This window comes from Ananas comosus, linkage group 10, assembly GCF_001540865.1.
Source record: "Ananas comosus cultivar F153 linkage group 10, ASM154086v1, whole genome shotgun sequence".
In the NCBI taxonomy this organism is placed as follows: Eukaryota; Viridiplantae; Streptophyta; class Magnoliopsida; order Poales; family Bromeliaceae; genus Ananas; species Ananas comosus.
The window spans coordinates 11,584,378-11,606,886 of record NC_033630.1 but is presented as its reverse complement, the minus strand read 5'-3'; the positions used below and the strand labels follow the sequence as shown (position 1 = coordinate 11,606,886).

Here is a 22,509-nt window from a genome sequence, read left to right as displayed (position 1 = left end):
GAGGCAGTCTACTATTGTAGGACAAGTTACACCTTTGGTTTTCAAACTACTCTACAGCTAGGATTTGTGCTCCTTTTTGTCATCAAATGTATATGGTCCCCATGACAAGTATACATATTGAATTATAGAACTTTTTTTACATCAAGTGCACGGAAAATATTACCTGTGGTTTTTATATTTATTTTAAGAAAGAAAACTTTCTACTTTCTCTCAAGAACAATAAGTATGTTGGTCACTTCAGCTTTATACTTAGAATAGTACTCCTCTAGCAAGAAGCAGTATCTCTCAAACAGCTTCTCAATAATTGCTTCTCCAAAATGGCTTTTGAGCATGGATTCAAGAACAGCTCTACTCGCCTTAGCCATTGTTAGAGTACTTTTCGCCACCGGGTTGTAATTGTGATCATTTCGAGGGGCTTCTTGAGAATTATCATCCCAGTTTATGTCAAAGAGTTCAATTTTCTTGATGGCAAATGAGCCTTGGATTGTGATCTCATCCTTCACTTCCTCCATAGATGGTGCATACCAGGGCAAGTTGAAGGAGTCCACCTTTTCCTCTTCAGTAAGGCCCTACATATGAAAAAAGAAAAAAAAAAAATGAGAGAGTTAGAAAATAATGCATGCATGCTAGGGCCTGTTTGTTTTATCAAAACTGTACTTTGGATTGAAATAGAGTTCATGTGAAAACTAAGCTAGAAATATGAATCAAGTATGATTCGAACTTGGGATCTCGGGTACCAACCATCAAACCCTTTGCCACTTGCTAAACGGACGGTCAGTATGTCCATCACATATCAACTCCTCACTCTCCTATGTTATCCAATGTTGGACTATTATAGGATGTCATAGGCTCCCTTTAGTTTGGGCTCTCACGTCATCGTCAGCTTAATTACGCATATAGCCAAAGATTTTCAGACAATGTGAGACTCACCTTATATTTTCGGTTCGTAAACTAGCTCCGATATCAATTCTAACGACCTAGCTAGGGAAGAAACAGGTCCAGAGGTGGGAGGGATCCCTACCTCCCAGGCAAGGCGGATTTGGAGCGGATTAACTTTTGTCCTATTTTCAGCTGCCACTTACTATTTTATTCGAGGCAGATTGGGGTAGAAGCAAATTTTTGAAAAATTTTTGATAAATCGGGACGGATTAAAAGAAAATATATGTCTCCCACCTCCTGCCCCATTTCCTTTGTGGATTGGGTTGGGTTATATTTTTCTATATCTTTGATTTCACACATATAGTTAAAGATCACTAGGCGATGTGAAACTCGCCCTATATTTTTGGCTAGTAAATTAGCTCTGATACCAATTATAATAACCCTGCTAGGGATGCAACTATAACAACCTTTATAGCGACGCAAATAGGATGGATTTGGAGGCAGAAGGGGCCCCCACCACCCGCTCAGTCTGTTTCTTGTTAGGGCAGGGCAAGATGGATTTGGGGCAAGTTGATGTTTATTCTATTTTTAGATCCTATTTACTGCTTCATTCGGGACAGGAGAAAATTTTTGGTGGAAGTTTGATAGATCAGAGCGGATTAAAAGAGGAAAGGGAATGCGGGGACCGGATTGGGACGCCCCTTCCCGATTTTGAGCAAATTTTTGACGGATCGGAACGAATTATATTTTTCTACATTTCTTATTCTCACATATACTACATTCGAGGGGGATCAAGACAGGAGCTCTATCAATCCAGATCCATTTGCATCCCTAGACCCAGTCTGCTAACACTGATAATTTATTGGAATAAAACCACTGGTTCAAAATATTTGAGCTCGGTTATTAGCTATAGAGTACCCATCATATAGAAGTCTCTTCACACTTTCCTATATTATGCGATATGAGATGAATGCGGTGTCACAAAACTATCATACCAGTGAGACCATGTCCCTGAGTGCTTTTGCCAAAAGCTCCCACCCATCAAAATCCATTGGGGCTAAGGGATCGGAGCTTCTCCTCGCCATGAATGTCAACACCATGTGGCCACCCTCCACCACCTCTTCCCCACGACACTTGAGGAACAAGGAGAAGTCCCTCTTGAATTGCTTCTTATATGCTTCAAACACACTTGGTGGGCTAGTATGTGATATGTAGACGTTTCCCTTGTTGTTGAGGGGGGCTTCACTTCCATCTTGTAGTTGCATTTGAGGCACCTGAAAAAGACAATGATATTGTAGAGATTATTATAAGTTTTGTATGCCAAAAAAGGAAAAAAAAAGAAGAAATCTTAGGGCCCATTTGGCCATATTTTTATTAAAATTTTTTGAGATCCGTTTTGTGACAAAAAAAAAACACCAACTTTAAAGCTTTTACTAAGTTATATCTAAGGAGAGTAAAACTTTAAGCAACTAAATTAAAGAACAGGATTTCTAATATTTTAGATGTAATATTTTTAGATTTGGTTTGGGAATCAACAGTGTGTGATGCGCGGCAACGATTTAGAGACTATTGATCATCTGCTAGTCTGATGTGTAATCAGTAGATTTTTTATGTACGACATCCTAGAAGGTAGGCACATCCCAGGGCCTGGGATGGAGGTCAGGAGTGTCTGTGAGCTTCTGGCTGGGGACCGCCGCCAAGGAGTTGCTGCGAGGGATCTAACTAGGGTCGTAACCTGTTGGTGGACATGTTACCCTTTTTTGACTATTAGATGAATACGGGATGTGAGTAGGGAATCGACTGCGTTTTGCAGCTCTTAGTGCCTTGGTTTTGAGTGAGGAGTACAAGTATCAATTTTCTATAGTTTTTTGTTTTAGCTTTTTTTTGTCTTTTTTGCTTTGGTTGCCTTCAATGTTTTCCGAGGTCGTGTTGCCTCAACCCCTGTATTTAAATTCATCTGCTAAATAAATGAAGTGGGTAATGCTACCTTTCTCTCAAAAAAAAAAATATTTTTAGATTTGCTTTAGTAGGAAACAACTAGAAATACATATGTACTAGTGTAATAATCCATGCAATGCAACAGGTAGATAATTACAAAAAAGTCAGTGACAAAGGAAGAGAAAACGATAATAGAAAAAACGACGATAAGGGTAGGGATTCATCTTATTGATGAAGGAAGGTAATGGTAGAAGAAAGAGGAAGAGGAACGGTCACGCCCACTATAGAGTGTGACTCGATTCTGTTCAAGCAAAACAAAAAAAATCTAGTTCAGATCAAGCCAGAAAAAAAAAAAAAAAAAAAAAAAAAAAAAAAAAAAAAAAAAAAACTTGACAGTGATTGATTTGATTCAAGCAAAAAAAAAAAAAAAAAATCCGGCTCAAAGATGGAAACATGTGGAATAGTTGGGCTAGTTTGGCCCAATGCAACAGATTGACCCGATTCGATTCATGTAAAGAAAAAGAAAAATAAGATTTGGTTCAAGCAAAGAAAGAAAAAACATATGGAAGACTTAAACTGCTTTGGGGGAGCATACACTCAATAATAATCGGTTCAGTTTAAGCAAAGAAAAAAAAAATTTTGATTCAGTGGACGTAGGCCGTGGACGTAGGCCGTTGGCCGAACCACGTAAATATCGGTGTGCTCTTTTCTCTTTTCTTTTTATTTTCTGCATTAAATTATTTTCTGAATCTATTTTTCGCCGTTCCGATTTTAACACAAAAATTGTGGCAAATCATTGCTATATATAAGTCTTGTGGCAAAAATTATTGCAATAAAATATAGTTTGCATGCAATAATTTAATTTTAGATGCAATAAAATTGATATAATAGAAAAAAAAAAAAAATTGTTGTAGAAAAAGGACAAGGGATTATAGTGTGAACCTGGGAGAGCCAATGAAGGCTATTGGAAGAGTACACAAAATGTAAGCTTTTGCTCACAAACAACCGCACATAGAAAGATCCAGGAACTCCTGATATGAAGCAAGGCACTTGTTCTTGGTCAGTCTCCTGCAACTTCGTTTCTCTAAGCTCATAAAACTCAGGCAATAAGCTAAAGAGAGTGTTGAAATCGTTTCCCGGGAGGTCGTTGAGGAAGACTTGCATCTCCGGTGGCCTGCGTTGAGCTGATGGCTTGCCTGCGCAATCGCCTCGATGATCTCGGAGGCCATTTGTAGTACATTCGGACCGACTGAGCAGCCCAGGTCGGCGATAGTCATCTTTGTGGGGCAAATGGCTGCTCGGAATGAGTCGACGGCTGCCTCTTGCCGTGCTGTCTTCGCGAAGCTTGCTATCATCTTCTGCTTGAAAGGGATCTCAGACTTTGGTTAGCGAGAGAGAAAGAGAGGTGAAATTATATGAAACAATCGTTATTTTTGAAAACTTAATCCATAAGAGAATGCCATTTTTATATTTTATATTTAGAGTAATGCTTCTATACTTTTTTTTTGTAGTTACCGTTCATTCACGCGTATTTAACGGTTCAGATTTAGTTTTTTTAAAATTGTGACCTGCAATAGTATTGCAGGTCACTTTGAAAGAGGTATCGGTTACCAGGTACCTCAAAAAAGAATATTTTTGTCTTTTAATATATGGGCAATTTAGTCATTTTATATCTACTATATTTTTAAAATTTTTATTTTTTCTTTGTTTCCTTTTTCTCTCTCTATCTTTCCTTTCATAATTTGGCATTTCATATTAAAAAAATTTCAAATGATTTGACAATATGATCATTGAATTTAAACTTTAAATGTAATATAAAATTCATCTAATTTAAATTTCACTTTTAATTTAAAATTTAATATTATATTCAAATTTATATTTTAAAATTTAAGTTTCATATAAATACTTTGAAATATGGTAAACAGAAAATAATGTTTGAATTTTAGTCTTCTGGTTTAGGTTTGGTTTTGGGTTTCAGAAAATGTCGAGTTTGAATTTGGATATGGATTTTGGAAATCCGTCGAGTTCGAAAATAGTTTTGTGATTGTTAGTGAGATTCGAATTCAAATTCCTAACTATTTTTTTCTCACCAATAATTCTAATCTTTTTAATTTATATGTTTAAAATTATATTTAAATATTTATTAGCTCTAACAGTTAAATTATCATCTGTTTAAAATATTTATTATCTTTACGGGTTCCAAATTGTTCTTAATGTTATTCGCGTTCAATAGGTTAAAATCAGATTCTTGATAGAATAGGTCAAAGTCTGATCAATCAAATCAATCGGTTCAATCTTTTTAAATCATTGAATTTAAAATTTAAATAGTAATATAAATTCCTCTAGAGAAATCTAGTTGTAGAAATCTTACTCTTTAAGTTTTTTATGCATTACATTTTAAACTGCTGGTCGGAATAAACTGTATTTTAAATCTTGGTAGAAATTTAGTTTTTAAATAGTAATATGAAATTCCTCTAATTTAAATTTCACTTTTAAATTTTAAGTATTTAATTTTTAAAATTTAAATTCATCGTATTTAGAAATAAAACTATTTCTAAAATTTCTATAATTTAAATTAATGCATAATTTAAGAAACACTAAAACATTTAAAGTAGATTCCTAAATTAATGCCTAATAATTGCATAAATTTGGTTAATCAATTAATTTCCTAAATTAGTGCTAATTAATGCATAAATTTAGGACCTCAATTAAAATTTCTTTAAATATTGTATTATTTAATTACCAAACTAATCTTGAATAAAATAATCCTTTTACCTGCTAAGTATTAAAGTTACATTTTTACCCTTTATTAATCAACGGTTAAGATCTTTTTTATTTTTTTTTAAAAAAAGTACCGAATCATTTCTCTTATATTTAACAGTACTCTATCTCACATCTAGACTTAAAACTTTTTAAAAGACCCAAGATATGAGGACTCAAACTCAGAACTTTCTTACTCTGGTATTATATTAAATTACATAAAATAATCGTTATTTTTTAAAAACTTAAACTTACAGAGGATGATATTTTCTATATTTTTATATTTAGTACTTTAATTCCCTCGCATCTAGATTCTAGACCTTTAGATAGACTCATGGCGTGGACTTGAATATTTTTAAATTTTACGTATGGAATAGCTACTTTCATAGATATTCTTGATAAGGGACATGCACAAATAATTAATTTTTCTAGGATTTTAGATTATGCTTGCAACTACCAACTAAGTTACAGAAGCACATATTCTGTGTAAATTTCCACAGATACATAAACATGCATGCAGAAATATGTATATATTTGGAAAGCAAAGTCAAATATATAACATATATAGGTATGTTCTTTAGTGAAGGTAAAAGGCCAAGATAAACTTTTAAGCCCAAATGATAAAACTAAAGTTTCTATTTAGGCTTAAGCGAAAAGCGTTTGGAAGGATTTTACATAATAATAGCTTCCAACAGCTCTTCTCATAAAAGTTATTCTACACAAACTCCAATTAATCTGACCAAACAAGCACTATATATATATACATATATGTAGAAGGGTGTAGGTTCAAATTAACTTGAATGGTAGAATTCTCGGCATAGCTGATGTCGCCAACTCCACTGTTCATGTGTAGAACACTTTGCACCTCCATGGAGCTGTGGCTATATATAAAAGAATCGCTCCTGAGAAAGGTAGAGCCCTTAGTTGAGATAAGTTAGGCTTTTGTAGCGTTCATGGTTTGTTCTATATATATATGCTTTGGATTTTGCATGTGGTGTTGTTGGTAGCTTGGCAAATTAGGTGGGGAGTCCATTTTATGCGTCACACCACATGTGGGGTCTAATATGTGGATGTGCTACAGTAGACAAGGTAGGAGAATTCGAAGCATGCATATTTTGGTGATTTTCATCTTTTGTTTTTGTGAGATCCCTGGTGTTTGACTGTGTAGGCTTGTCGACAGCTCTGGAGAGTGTCGGGACAAGTCTGAGTCGCGTTGACGTCAAATAGACGTAAAACGGACTCCGTGCGACGCGAGGGCAGCTTATCGCGAAGAATTCTGCAAACAGCAGTTTTTTTTTCTGCTTGCTGTACCGGTACAAGCTTGGTGGCTGTACCGGTACAACCAGCGCGAAACAGCTCAACTGCTCTCGGGTTGGCTCTTGTACCGGTACAGGATCCCGTGTACCGGTACAAGGGAGTTGGTGGAGGGCTAAATTAGTAAAATTCCACCTCGTTCATGTCACCCACTTTCTCTCTCTCTATTTACCTGTGGATTGAGCTGAGAGAGAGAGAGTTTAGGCTTGTTTTCACCATCTCCTTCCTCCCTCTCTCACTCTAGGCCGGTTGGGTGTACGGTTTGGGGGATTTCGTCGCCGACGTCGCGCCGCGAGCCATTCGAGCGCGCTTGTTGCCGGAGCTTTACAAGGAGGCCGGGCGAGGGAGCGTCTTCGCTGTTCTTGACGTCGCGCCGAGGTTCGACGCTGTCGAGGTGGGTGATTCAGCCTTTTTCTGGATTTTTGGGCTAGTGTTACTACTTCTACTCGGATTGTGATTGCCTTGCTGAAATCCACCGTCGACTGTTTGTATTTCAGCTCATTCTCTGTGTAGGAGTGTCGAAACGCGACGAAACTTGGCGTGCTAGATTCGCGACTTCGAGACGAAGATTCTGAGCCCAAGATCGCGATTTTTGGAGTAGGTTTGCCCTGTCGAACCCTAGTTTTACTAGGCTGCTGTTTGCCGAGCAGATTTCTGAGATGCTGTTCCGCAGGTTCCAGCGTCGACGTTTCGTATTCTGGCCAGTTCTCTGCGTAGGAGCGTCGGAATTCAGCAAAACCTGGACCATTGGATTCGTGACTCTGAGACGAAGATTCGGAACCCTTGTTTGCTGAATTTGGATAAGATTAGCTTGGTCGGATTAAACACTTTCTTCGCTGCTGTTTCTGGGCAGATTTCGTGATTTTAAGTGTAAATGGATTTACTTCTTCGCGGCAGGAGAACCGGGGATTTCGACGGACCAGCGAGGGATCATTTTGGATCCGGGCCACTTTCTTCGCTGCCAGGAGTTGCTTGAGAGGTGGGTTACATCGGTTTTGACTTCTAAGTTCATAATCGTCGACATGTATAGAACTCAATTTTTGGTATTCTATTCTAGCTCGAATTCATGGATTAATTGATTGATTGCAAATCTGAATTTGGAGCATGTGGTAATAAATTTAGTAGATTATACATGTTGGACTTGGAAAGTGAATTAGGAGAAAACCTGCGATTTGGACCTGTCACCAGATTTAACTACCTGATTTAGCTCTAGGGGCCGTTAGAAAATTGTACTGTCGCAGTTTCTTCGAGACGAGTACTCCAGGTAGTTTAGAATGTATTTACACTCGTGCTGGTTCGCCGATGAATTTTTACAGGGTCGTTCAGGTCGTTTCGGACTGTTGGGTGCCGTCAGAGTTGACGGTGGACCCGTATCGCCTTTTTGGCGTCAGATTGTGCCGAGGGCACGTTACATGTTGGTTGATAGACCAATTTGAGTCGATTATTTGACTTTGGCTAGTTGGAGCCTGATTTGAGCTCGACAGAGATACGCTGCATACTCGGTTGGGTAGCGCCCACGAGTGCCACTCCGGAGTCAGGCTTTGTGCTTTCGCGTTGGTGTCGCTCATGCCAGTTGGACTTACTCTCCACGGACCAGTTAGTGTGGATAGAGCTAGATAGTCGCAACAGGGCAGGGACGGGTGTATTCACAGTCCCGGGGACGGGTATGCTTACAGTCCCGATTGGATTGGGTCAGGTTGGATATTTTTCTACAGTTGGTCGGTGTAGAGCATGATAGTGTAGTGTTTGATAGCGGTAGACTTTATTCCTGCATTTTACTACTATTCCTGCTCCCTTCTGTAGACTTAGTGGGTGGACCGATGTTGTTTTGGGCGGTACCCACTGAGGACTATCTGTTTTTACAGTAGTTCTCACGCCCAGTTGTTACCACTGTTTTGCAGAGCCACAGGTTTCGGCTGCTGCGCCTTCCGCGGATCAGGATCGAGGCAAGGGCGTCGCGAGTTAGAGCCCTACCCGACGTGCTGAGCTAGAGGTGCCCCTACTGCAGGTAGATGTTTTATTTCGAGTTTATGTACATAGTGGACTTAACTCGCCAGTGCGAGTAGCTTTGTATTTTGGATTTGAGCTATGTATATGAAACTCAGTTTGTTTAGCTTCTATTTTCTCTAGCAGCTCTCTACTACTGTTCGTAGTAGTGTTTGATTTACAGGTACAGCTGTCGCTTCGTATACAGGGGAAATTCCTTTGTATACGGCGGATTTGTCGGCGTGCCCGGGGAACGTGTATTCCGGGGCGTGACAGATTAAGTTGGTATCAGAGCTTTGCTGTAGGTCGTTGGGACCTAGGAAACCTAAGTTTGGCAAACCTTAGGGAAGCAAGACGTGAGAGGCGTAATCTTATTGCGAAAGTCAATGATTATTTGTTTTAACTCCTCTTAGAGTAGAGTAGAGTAGAGTGAGTGACTGAAGGAGTTTCTGTTTCGGCCTGAGAAATTATGTTGGCTGCAGACGACATAATTTTGAGGAGAAACAGGGGCCGCCTTCTAGACTTTCGTTTGATTGGGTCGAGAGTGTTTTGTTGTATCTGACCCCGATTTGTTCCTTTCAGCTATGTATCGTCGCCGAGGCCGACCGTCGTTGCGGGAGCGTGCGCAGTTGGCGCAGGATCGTGCTAGATCTCCCGAGATGCCAGAGCAGGCAGAGGCGAGTGCACCCCCAGTTGTAGAGCAGAGGGCCCGACCGGAGGCGAGTGCATCCCCAGATTTGAGTGCACAGTTGGCTGCCCTGACTGAGGTGACGAGGCAGCAGGGAGAGTTGTTGCAGAGGTTGTGTGAGAGGATAGCTCAGCCACCGAGTTCAGCACCGAGAGTACCAGAGTCGCCAGTGCCACCCCCGACTACTCCAGTGACCGCACCAGCTGCAGCAGTTCCTCCGTCGGTAGCAGTTCCAGTAGCGCCAGTTGCGCCTGCCAGGGGGCCTGTACCGTTGACTGAGGCCGAGCAAGAGCGATGGACGGAGAGGTTAGCTCGTTTTCGCCGATTTGATCCACCGATCTTCGATGGCAGAGGCACTGAGGCCTGGATTGTTGAGGGATGGGTCAGTGCGATGGAGAAGTTATTCGAGGATCTGTTCGTTCCAGAGGGGGAGCAGGTACCCCTGGNATTTGAACTATGTATATGAAACTCAGTTTGTTTAGCTTCTATTTTCTCTAGCAGCTCTCTACTACTGTTCGTAGTAGTGTTTGATTTACAGGTACAGCTGTCGCTTCGTATACAGGGGAAATTCCTTTGTATACGGCGGATTTGTCGACGTGCCCGGGAAACGTGTATTCCGGGGCGTGACAGTTTTATTGGAGAAATTTTAGCAAAGTGCTTTGACAAATAGGAAAAATTAGTGTCAGGATTTCGTTAGATTTGTAGCGGAATCTTAGATAAATTAGGATAAATATTTAAATTTATTAAAGATAAATTAAATATGAATTTAAAATATTAATTAGAATAGGAATCCTAATTATACAAAAATTGGGGTACGTTTTAGTAGAGCTTTATATATAGGTAGCTCTATTTTTTTTTTCTTTTTTTTTGAGAGAGAGAGAATTTTTTTTAGAAATAAACTTACCTGAAATGTGAGTAATTAGGCTTCGAACTTGGGTCATCAGGTACCGAGTATCAAGTCCTTTGCCATTTGTACTAAAGACAATCGGTTTTTCTGTCTAGCTCTCTGTAATATGCAATTTTTTATCCAGAGAAGGGTACGGCCAAAAGTTGAAACTCTTAATTGTTTTTTTTTTTTTTTTGAGAGAGATAGGTAGCACGCTACCCACTCCTATTATTTAAAGACAATCGGTTTTTCTGTCTAGCTCTCTGTAATATGCAATTTTTTATCCAAAGAAGGGTACGGCCAAAAGTTGAAACTCTTAATTGTTTTTTTTTTTTTTGAGAGAGCTAGGTAGCACGCTATCCACTCCTATTATTTTATTTAGAAATAAATTTAGCTGGAAATGTGAATCAACTAGGATTCGAACTTGGAACCTCAGGTACCAACCACCAAGCTCTTTGCCACTTGCTCTAGGGGCGGTCGGTAAACTCTTAAGGGCCTATTTGGATGCAGAATAAAAAATCTCTACGGATTTTATAAACTGTGGTTTTGGTCCAAATGAAATAGGAAATTCTGTAACTCTAAAAAAGTCCATGGATTCAACTTTTAAACTGTTTGGATGCGCATTTTACAATTTCACGAGATTTCTCTAAATTTTAAAATTAAAGTCAAAATTTAAAATTTAAAATTTCAATGAAATTTAAAATTTAAAATTTGATATGTGAAATGTGAAAATTTAAATTTTAAATTTTAAATTTTAAATTTGAAATTTAAAATTTGAAAATTAAAAATTTAAATATAAAAATCTAAATTTAATTTTAAAATTTTAAATTTTAAAATTTGAAATCTATGTTGAAATTTAAAAGTTAAAACTTGATGCATTTTTGCCCAAGAATGGTGAAGTTATTTTCCTTTGATTATAGTGGATTATAACTTTACTCCATTTTTTGGAGTATAGTTTAACTATACTCCAAAAATTACGTAATTTTTTTTTCTCCTAAACGCTTCATAGGATAATTTTTCTACCAGTGTAGCATAGCTTAACTATGCTATGTTCTTAGGGTATCCAATATCCAAACGGGGCCTAATTGTTAGTATCATACGAGGGAGAGGGAGAGAGTTTGCCATGGTTGAGTGCATGCATCTAGATCTAGTACGTGAGTGCATAGAGAAAAAAAAAAAGAAAAAAAAAGAAGAGAGAAGTCTTTTAGGTTTATAAAAAATAAGAAAAAAAGTGAGAGATTCAGAAAGTAAGTTCGGATTGAAACTAATTTGTTGTAGAAAAGGAATCAGATGTAATTTCTCTTAATTAGTGAATTTTATTTTACCAGTATATCAGAACGAATTGCGAACTTTCAAATTTTGCTACAGAGCGATGTCAAATTTCCTAATGTTCTTGGCACACCGTTTGACCAAACATTTTTGTTTCCACACAAACAAAATGGACCACAATGCTCCCACGTCGACGAATAGACCCTTTTAATGAGAACAATGTTGATTTTTTGAAGAGAAAAAAAGCAACATGGAGTATTAAGAACACACCCAAGAGCTTCAATCAATCCGGTTCATAATGTCGACTCTTCTCCTAAACCTTGAGAGCGATCGCACTCTCTTTTTCTCTATATAAAGCTTATGGGCTCTTCCCAAATGTATATATGGCTGTATTATATTAATTTAATCAATTACGAAAATTAGACAAATAGGAGATCTTAGGGCCCAATTATAGGGCCCAGTATATATAGTTGATGTGACATTCCAATATTCTCATATTAGATGAAAATGAATTATGATGGGATATATATATAAGATATCATAGATCCTAATAATAGTAATTTGGCTTAAATATTTTGGATTGGTGGTTTAGGTCCAACATAGTTACTACTGCCAGTGAGTTGGATCATTACATTTGGTATCAAAAATACCAAATAATTATGGTCCATATGTCTATGATCAAATTTGAAACTAATTAAGACATCAGGGTGGATAATTATAGTCTTTATTTTTGTGATTCGATTTGGACTTGACGAATACGTCAAGGTAAGAGGCCATATACTCTAGTAATAATAACTGTGCTTAATCAATTGGGCTGGTGGTCTGGATCCAACGAGATATTATTACTAGCAGGTTCTGTCATTATAGTCGATCACAACACGACCTGCACCGCAATGCAACATTGACATGATGAGGCGCCCACGGGCCAGGTATGGGTCGAAACTCGCAAGATAAGGCCCATGGAAAGATCACTTCCGCCCTCCGAGCCGCCCCGTCCGGTTTGATTGACGTAGACACTATCCGATCGAACCCGAATCGAACCCAAAATTGATTTTTCCAAGGAACATTCAAATCCTTCGATTAAAGATAGATGCATAAAATTTTAAATGGCACAAGATTACTGAGGGTTTTTACATAAACTTCGCAAATTCAAACTACCAACAAATACATTTTTTTGAAATGAACATGATGTTGGACAGGTTTCTGAGTTTCTGAAGAAACTGGGGAAAATGTTTACTCAGACTAAAACAGAGGATAAAGTAGATGGAATGTAAACAAAGCAGTGGGAGATGAAAAATGAAATTAAGAGGAGGCAAAACATATTAATCCAAAGCAATAGAGGCAAAGTCCTACCGAATTTCATGATCCAATCAAAATTTCTGAACAAAAAAGATGCAAAATTTACAGCTGAGACAGTACTTATCTTTAACCTTAAAATTCATTTAGTTCCGAATTTTGTTTGAAACAGTACTTATTTCATCTAGTGCTTGAATTGTTTGGCGTCGAGCAGAACATTCAAATTGTCTAAAAAAGTACTCATCTGGTTTTCTTTCTGTTCAGAATTAAGTAATCCGAGCGAGTTCGCTAACTAACAGCGGTCATTTTAAGGCTGGAAATGAAAGTGGCTGCAGATTTTTAAACTGAAGTAAGAGAAATAATGAGGAAAATATCAGATCATTTCATGGTAAGTGAAAGTTCAGAAACAAAGAGATGCCTAAATTCTCCAATCTGAAAATCCTATTGCTCGGAGGCCTAAAGGTTCTTTTAATAAACTATTGATCACACTTTTCCAACTGACGAAAAATTTGAGAATCATCAGTAAAATTACAAGAACATCACAGTTGAATTGTGATGAGATATATATAATTCACATCGAATCAAGAAAGAAGGGAAGCTTCCTCGAAATAAGAAAGAAGGGATTTAAGAAACCGGAAAATATGCGAAATCACTGAACATGTGTGAATGCAAAGAAAGGAATAGAATCAAATAAAAAGTGGTGAGAAGCCAAATTGATTTATGGAGCTATCACCATGCTATAATTTTCCGCATCCGCCATTCAACGTATACACCTTCGTCTTTTCTGAAAGCAAAATAAGAGTAGAAAATTCTCAATATTGCACAAACCAGTAGAAAATTGAACGCGAATAACTCTTCAGTATGGTGACTATGTATGTCTGCATTGTGAGTCAGTCAAGCGAATTTCTCAGTTACGACTCCTATTTCTGAGTTCAGGGCAGGAAAATGCGAAAGGAAACATCGTAGAGGATCACACGACAGATCTTTTCCAGATCCTGAAGGACGGGGTTGATTTCAAAATAGATAGAGATATTTCGGTATTCCAAGCCTTTGAATTCTGCATAATGAAAAGCAAAAGATGAGTTCAGAGGCATCTGAGTTACTGCAGCAAGAGAAAACTTGTCTTTCACATTGTGAAGAAACATTGATCATTGATCAAATAAGTTAGATGTCATGCAGGACTTATAATACTTGGCAGGTTTGTCTCTGCACCATTAGCAGTTTTCCTCTTCTTGGCCCACAAGTTGTGGAGAGCAAAGAAATCAGTGGACGCTGTCGGATTCTTTTTTTTTTGAGAGAGAGAGAAAGGTAGCATGCTACCGCTTCATTCATTTAGAATATGAACTGGACTACAAACTGAAGCCACTGGGCCTCGAGAAAAATAAAAATGAAAACATAATTAAAAATAATATACAGAGAAAGCTCAATGATATAGCTTTGGGTATTGCTCGCGTGATCAGCTACTTGCATCAAGGGTGCAATATGAGGATTCTGCACTTCGACATAAAGCCGCATAACATCCTCCTAGACCGCAATTTCATTCCGAAAGTTTCAGATTTCGGGCTGGCAAAGTTGTATCCAAAGGACTACAAGAGGGACTATAGGATACATGGCTCCGGAATTGAATTCGAGGAGCTTCGGCGTAATATCTTACGAGTCCGATGTCTGTAACTTCAGACAGCTCATCTATATTTTAGCTTCCTGTAGTAGTTTTGAGATCTCTTTTGATTGTTTTCTTCTTTTTTCCTTTCTTAAAAGAGAAGCAGCTTCCCTTTTGCGATCTCATCTACATTCATTTAAGCTTGCGGCAGCAGTTATCAGAGGCTAAATATAAATATATCAAATCAGAATTTGTAAGTTCACATTCAAAAGAAAGTTTTAATTTTAAAATGTTAATCACTAAATATAGTTTTTTGTATGATGTGTACTGTTACATCCTAAATAGTCACCTCATGGAATTCACACTCCTCTGGAGAGGTCTCAGTTGTCACATCACACGCAAGTCCTCTCCGCGTCTTTCTTTTTCTTATTACATAGTTTATTCGAACACGGCATTCACACGTCCGCTGTGTGTCCCGCATCCAATACCCGTCAGACACGGCTTGCAACAGCATCCATGTATTATGGATTATCCGACAATTATGAAGGAATCACTATCCATATGAAGTCAAGCAGCTAGACTTGAATGGTGTCTAATCTGAACTCCAAAAGGTGCAAAAATTTCCAGACATCTTCTGTTCAGAAGAGCAAAGTTGTGTGACAAAATTTAGACTGAAAAGAAAGGTGAAAATTTTAGCAAATTCCATTTCTTTGCCTCCATTATCTTGGACAAGTTTCATTTGTGATGCAGACATGAGTGGAATTGGGCATCTGCCGAAGTCCACTGGAGTGAAAAGACTAACAAAAATCCAAGCAACAAGCCACAACTACTAGTCAAGTCTTCGTTCAACTATTCTCTATGATAGAGGGTCAACTATTGACTTGTCTAATGAGTCTCTGCAGATTTAGAGGCCACATGACATGACTTTATCTTAACATTCAGATAGAATTGCAACTCTCTCCTTCTCTGTTCAAGCCTTTCCAACTGTAGAACGCAGCGGCAGTTATCGGTTCGTACCTTTTTGCGGAAGCGATTTGAGCCGGATCGGATAGATTGATTTACGTGTCCTTGAAACTTCTTTGAAAATCTTCTAACTCTCCGAACTCGCGGTGGATCGAACTACAAACGAGCGCGATCGCAAATCTACCGTGCAAGTCCCTCTAGAATAATAGGTCAATGGAGGATGTGGTTTCTCTCTATTATTTTCTTATTCTCTCTCTTTTTTTGTTCGTTCGTTTTATGTGGGATCGCCCGTCTATTTATAAGGGATTCCAAAAACCTAATAGCGTTAGAGATAAGGCCAAATCGGTTATTATTTGTTATCCTAATATGATTAGATTTATCTCTAATTAGCTTTTCAATTTGAAAGCGAGATTAATCCTAATCAAATTAAATAACATAATATCCGTCGGATCGAACCCGCTTATGGGCGTACCCGATTCGATTTAACCGAATGCCAACATCTCCCACTCGCACATGACGGGATCGATGCCATCGTAACCACTTCCTCAACATCACACCACTATTAATTCTATTCATACAGGAAAATGAACAGTGCAACCGCCGAGTCAACCTGTATTTTGGGAGCTCTATACTAGAAACCGCATCCGGCCAGCATAGAGACATCAACCCTCAAAAAAAGAAAAAAATATTAGACTCGTGATGCCCTAGACCATTGAATTACATCAGGTTCAGCATCTCTAATCCCTCAAAGAGCCATGCTAACCGCAATTGCGCATATTATGACACTATACTCATGATTGTTTCGCTATACTGAAGCGATACAACCTGTCGATAATGAGTCAAAGTGTTTTAATGTAATTCAACTAGTCTTCCTTGAGCCCTCATGCCACTGAGTTGAGAACTGATTGCTTTCCCAGCAATGCCCCATAAAGCCGCATCACTCATAGCCGTAGGAAACATGCCAAAGTAGCAACATCAATTCTTTCACTTAATGACATAGTCAAAAGTTACTAAGGGCATCTATCATATATAAGACATTGTCTCAAAAAAATGCCCGTAAGAACTCACACGATGAGGAAGCAGAGATCCATTCACTCATCTTCTTTATTTAGTCGCCTAGCACATGTAGTATGAAATACATGCTATGACAGAGAATCCAATAAGCGTATGTCTTTCTCAATGTCATACGGATCTTAGCTCAGTCACTCCCGGAGTGTCTAGCCTGAGTTCTCCATTTGCTCGCTATCTCAAGCGTCAAACGGTGAGCTCACATCCGGCTCTCAATACGCAGGCCATACGAATCGTGGGACTATTCGTATGCGGTCCCATTAATGACCTCATCTTGGTGCCAACCAAGGCGGCCTTCATTAAGGTCTCAATTTTCGCTCGCTCTCTACAGCGCCGAAAAGAATGATTGCCCGTGTGAGAGGGCCAATCAGCCTGTGACATACTATCAATCAGTTCTATAACAATATAGGAAATATATGCACGTGTATTAATCTTACCAAATATCTTTTTCAAAATAATAATTTGTAATTAAATAACCAAGAAATTACAAAAAAATAATCGACTGTCTACACAATCAAATCCTACGAAGTCCAAGAGCTCTAACATGAGCCAAAAAGAATTCTCTAACAATAGGCTTAGTCAGAGGATCTGCAACCATGCGACTCGTAGAGATGTGTTCCAGGATTATTTCTTTCTGCGCCACTGCTTCACGAACAAAGTGATACTTTAAGTCGATGTGCTTTGTCTTGCCATGATATTTCGGGTCCTTCGTGTATGCAATCGCTACCATACTGTCACAATAGATCGTCACAGGAACGGAAGTACAAGTGACAATCCCAATATCTCGAAGAAACCTCCTCAACCATATAGCCTCCTGGGCTGCTGCAGAACACGCCACGAACTCCGCCTCCATGGTGGAAAGAGCTATACAGGTCTGTTTCTTACTACTCCAAGTTATGGCGCCATTGCCAAGTAAGAACGCATATCCTAAGGTCGACTTACGCTCATATAGGTCACCAGCCCAATCCGCATCGCTATAACCGATGAGACGTAAATCCGTACCTTGATAGCACAGCATATAATCTATCGTACCTCTGAGATAACGAAGTATCCTTTTAACAGCCTTCCAGTGGTCCAATCCCGGATTGGACTGAAAACGGCTAACCAAGCCCACGGCATAGCATATATCAGGCCGAGTACACATCATAGCATACATCAGGCTCCCGACCGCATTAGCATATGGAATCCGATTCATCTTGTCCTTCTCTTCAGAAGTTTTAGGGCACTGTTTAAGGTTCAAACTCTCACCTTTAGCAATAGGAGTGTCAATGGGTTTGCAATTTTGCATCTGAAATCGTTCTAAAACTTTTCTTAGGTAAGTCTCTTGAGACAGACCTAAAAGTTTCTTTGAACGATCTCATAGGATCTTAACTCCGAGCACATAATTCGCTTTACCCATGTCCTTCATTTCAAAATTAGAGGACAGCCACGTCTGAGTGGCGACAATCATCTCCTTATTATTCCCGGCCAATAAGATGTCATCCACATATAAAGAAAGGATTAGAAAAAATTCTTTGGACCGTTTAACATACACACAGTGATCTTCTTCAATCATCGTAAACCCATCTTCAGTGATGGCTCGATGAAATCGAATATACCACTGTCTCGAAGACTGCTTCAATCCATAAATGGATCGTCGGAGCTTACAAACTTTATGCTCCTCACCCTTTACAGAGAAGCCAGTAGGCTGATCCATATAGATCTCCTCATCCAGTTCTCCATTGAGAAATGCAGTTTTAACATCCATTTGGTAAAGATCCAAATCCAAATTGTGACAATGGCCAAGATTAAGCGGATCGAAGCAAACCTCACGACAGGCGAAAAGGTTTCCTCGTAATCAACGCCTTCTCGTTGGGTAAAACCCTTTGCTACCAGGCGAGCTTTGTACCTATCGATAGAACCGTCTGCCTTGTGCTTAATCTTGAGAACCCATTTATTCCCAATTGTTTTGCGCCCTTGTGGCAAGTCAACCAAGTCCCAGACATGATTTGACTTCATCGATTCTATTTCTTCCATCATTACATCTATCCATTCCTTATGGGTAGGTAATGAGAGAGCCTCTTGGAAGGATCTAGGCTCATCATCATCATGTGCAGCAACCATGAAAGCTTCCCCCTCAATCTCAAAACGACGACGGGGAATGCCTACGCGTGCGCTCCTACGAAGTTGAGGCTCCACATCTAAAGGTAAGTCGCTCCCACTATCCCCAGGAGGTATCGGAGTCGCCTCCTCTGCCTCAACTGAGTGAATAGAAGCGCCAATGTCAGAGTCATCCATCTCATGGAACTCAGTTTCATTTCGAACCTCACTTCTGTAAGGAAAATCCTCCTCGAGGAATTGAACATCTCGTGACTCAATCTCAGTCACACTTCCATCAGGCTGCTTTCCGATGAACACGTATCCCTTAGAGTGGTCACGGTATCTTATAAAGATACACTTCCTTTCTCTAGGACCCAACTTTCCATCCTTGTGAGAAGTATTGTATACATAAGCTGCCGAACCCCAAGGACGCAGGAGCTCCAAATTTGGTTTCCTGCCTGTCCATAATTCATAAAGGGTGGAAGGTACTGTTTTGGAGGGTACACGATTAAGAATGTAGGCAGCAGTTAACAATGCGTCTCCCCAAAAGGAGACAGGCAAATTTGCTTGCGCCATCATTGACCTAACTATGTCAAGCAAAGTGCGATTTCTTCTCTCCGCTACACCATTTTGCTGCGGAGTGCCAGGAATTATCAGTTGTCTGATTATTCCCTTTTCATCACATAATTTCTTGAATTGTTCAAATAGATACTCGCGGCCTCGATCAGTTCTTAAGCATTTAATTTTCATATCTAACTGATTCTCAACCTCATTAATATAACGTCTAAAACAATCCAATACTTCAGACTTATGGGAGATCAGATAAACATGACCGAAGCGCGTATGGTCATCTATAAATGTGATGAAGTAAAAAACACCATGTCTTGCCCTCACACTCATTGAGCCACAAATGTCGGAATGGATTAATTGTAAAGGAAATTCTGCCCTTGAAGCTTTATTAAATGGTTTTCGGGTCGCTTTTCTCGCTAAACAATGTTCACAAGTGCGTAGGTCGACTTTAGTGAGCGAGCTCAATAACCCGTCTCTAACTAATCTAGTCATTCTATCCTGCCCAATATGACCAAGACGTGCATGCCATTTAACTGAAACATTGTGATCATTCTCAACAGAAGATAGCAGGGAAAAAGAATCACTATTATTAATATTATAATCAATGTCCAAAACCATAAAACCATTCGACATAAAACCTCTTCCATAATAAATAGTTCCAAGATGAATCTTAACTACATCACTCTCAAAACGAAAAGAAAAGCCTAACTGTAGCATAGCAAGAATAGAAAACAAGTTCCGCCGAATTCTTGGAGCATAAAGTACATCATGTAGATATAAAGTTTGACCACCTTGCATGATCAACTTGTATGTGCCAACGCCTAACACATCGACACTTGAATCATTCCCTATGTATACTCTTCTGCTCCCAGCAGGCACGCGACGGTACTCGACAAATCCCATCCGATCCCTCGCTACGTGGTCTGTTGCTCCTGAGTCTACAATCCACACAGGGAGAGATTCAGCAACAAACGTGTTAGAAGAAACAAAAGAGCGAGAATCGGGATAGAGTTGTACCTTCTTCGGCTCAGTGCAATCACGAGCGAAGTGTCCCAGCTGATTACAATTGAAACAAGTCATTTTTGACTTGTCTTTCTTGCCACCTCGTTTGCTTCTCTTTCTTTTAGTGTTTTTCGCATTCTTAGGCGCGGATCCGCTACAATTTTGAGCCCCAGTAGTCCTCTTTCACTTGAACCCAGATGTCCTGCGAAAGTTTGACTCAGCAGCATTGGCAGTTGGAGTTTTAATAGCCTCAAGGCGCTCCTCTTCCAACTCCAAATGCCGCGCAACATCCTCAAAAGTTTTGATATTATCGTTATGGGTCAAATTTACTCGCATATGTTCCCACGAATTGGGAAGAGAGCGAATCGTAGCTTGGATCTGCTGCTCATCAGTCAAGGTGCCGCTAGCTGACTTTAACTCGCGAATCATGTTTGACATTGTTCTAACGTGCTGCTTCATAGTCTGATCGACACGTTTCTTATAACTGTCAAACCGCATAGTCAGACTGCGCAACCTTGTGGCCGAAGTTGCACCAAATTTTGCTTTGAGAGCCTCCCACATGTCATATGCAGTTGGATACTGCTCACACTCGCACAAGAGATCATTCTGCATACTGCTCAGCAACGTGATGCGAGCAATGCGATCCTTTTTGAGCCAATTATTATAGGCTTCCATATCTCGACGAGCTTGGGCACTGTTGCCCTCTGTGGGTTGGTCCATTTTATTACTCAAGTTTTCCAGGACTTCTTGCTCAGCGAGAACATATTGAATTTTACGGTGCCAAATATCATAATTATCACCATCCAATTTCTCGCCCTTGTTTAAATCCGTAACAATTTGCTTGGAGGCCATTAAATTTCACTTATTGTTCATGCAATGCGCAGAAAAGGATATTTTAGAATTAGTACACGATACATATATTTAATTTTGCCGCATCTCTAATTAAATAAATTAAAAATTAGATCATACATGCGTAAAGAAAAATTTTGCTATGCTCATAATCACATCACACACCATATGTCAAAAAAATTTTTAATTATTTAATTAAGATGCACAAAATATTTGATAGTAAAAACATATAAATTTACTCTACCAAAATTAAAAAAACCCACTTGACAAGGCATGCATAGAAAAAAATTTATTCATACATCATAAAAGCATCATAAAATTTTAATATGCATTAAACATAATAAATGCATGCGTCATATATATCACAAAAGCATATTTAGCCATCAAAAAAGCATAAAATGCTTAAACAATTTTATAAAAAAAAGTACAGAAAAAACGAAGAAAAAAAAAATTTCCTGCTGGCCCCTGCGGGCTGCAGCTCCCCTTGTGGGGCCTCTGCGCGGCCAGCCTGTGCGCGCGGCCGGCGCGGCCCGCGGAGCTGCACCGCCAGCCTGCGCGCAAGGGCGGCCCGAGCGGCCAACGGGGCCACGCCTCAAGCCCGCGCGCAAGGGCGGCCCTCGCGGCCTAAGGGCGGCCCTCGCGGCCTACGGGGCCGCGCCGCCAGCCCGTGCGCATGGGCGGCCCGCGCGGCCTACAGGGCAGCGTCGCAAGCCCGAGTGCAAGGGCGGCCCGCGTGGCCTACAAGGCCGAGCCGCCAGCCCGCGCGCATGGGCGGCCCGCGTGGGCTGCTGGGCCCAGTGCCTGCACGCGCGCGGCTGCGCGGACCGCCCAATGGCCCCGGGCCTGCGCAGGCTGACCGAAGCCATGCACGTGTCCCTCACGCGTCTGCGCGGTCCAAGGCCTTCGGCGGGCCTACAGGGAACACAACAGGCCCGCGGACCCGTCGTGCCCGCGGAACCGCGGTCCCTGAGCACGCTGTGCACGAACAGTAAATTTTTTTTTTTTTTTTTTAAAAAAGGGTATAAACTTCAAAAAATCATATCTATGATTCAGTAATTCAAAATCTGCAAAAATATATCAATAGAAACTTGAACACTCTTCCAAATATGCAAGTTCTACAATTGGTTTGCATCCATCAATCAACAAAAAACATGCCCAAAATCGAATAAGGTTCGTCTTTTCCCAAAAATAACAAACCAAATTAAATCAATATTTTGTTAGATCTAATCTACAACATCGATTTTTGAAGATGTGTGAAATACAGCAAATATCCAATTTACAAAAAACGCCATCCAACGCTCATGATACAATGTCAAATCAAATCCAACAACTTTGATAGATTCTAATTTTTAACGCATGTAA

At 39.7% G+C, this 22,509-nt stretch overlaps 1 long non-coding RNA gene and 1 pseudogene across 2 annotated transcripts; one reads left to right on the top strand and one right to left on the bottom strand.

Annotated features, from left to right (window-relative positions):
- Positions 201 to 4,172, bottom strand: LOC109716237 (annotated as a pseudogene).
- LOC109716860 lies at positions 7,258 to 8,832 on the top strand. 2 transcript variants are annotated; one of them, XR_002218066.1, is made up of 4 exons: positions 7,258 to 7,285; positions 7,389 to 7,488; positions 7,565 to 7,870; positions 8,793 to 8,832. It is a non-coding gene; the product is annotated as an uncharacterized LOC109716860 (long non-coding RNA). The 2 variants fall into 2 exon arrangements; XR_002218065.1 differs by having other exon boundaries at positions 7,389 to 7,492.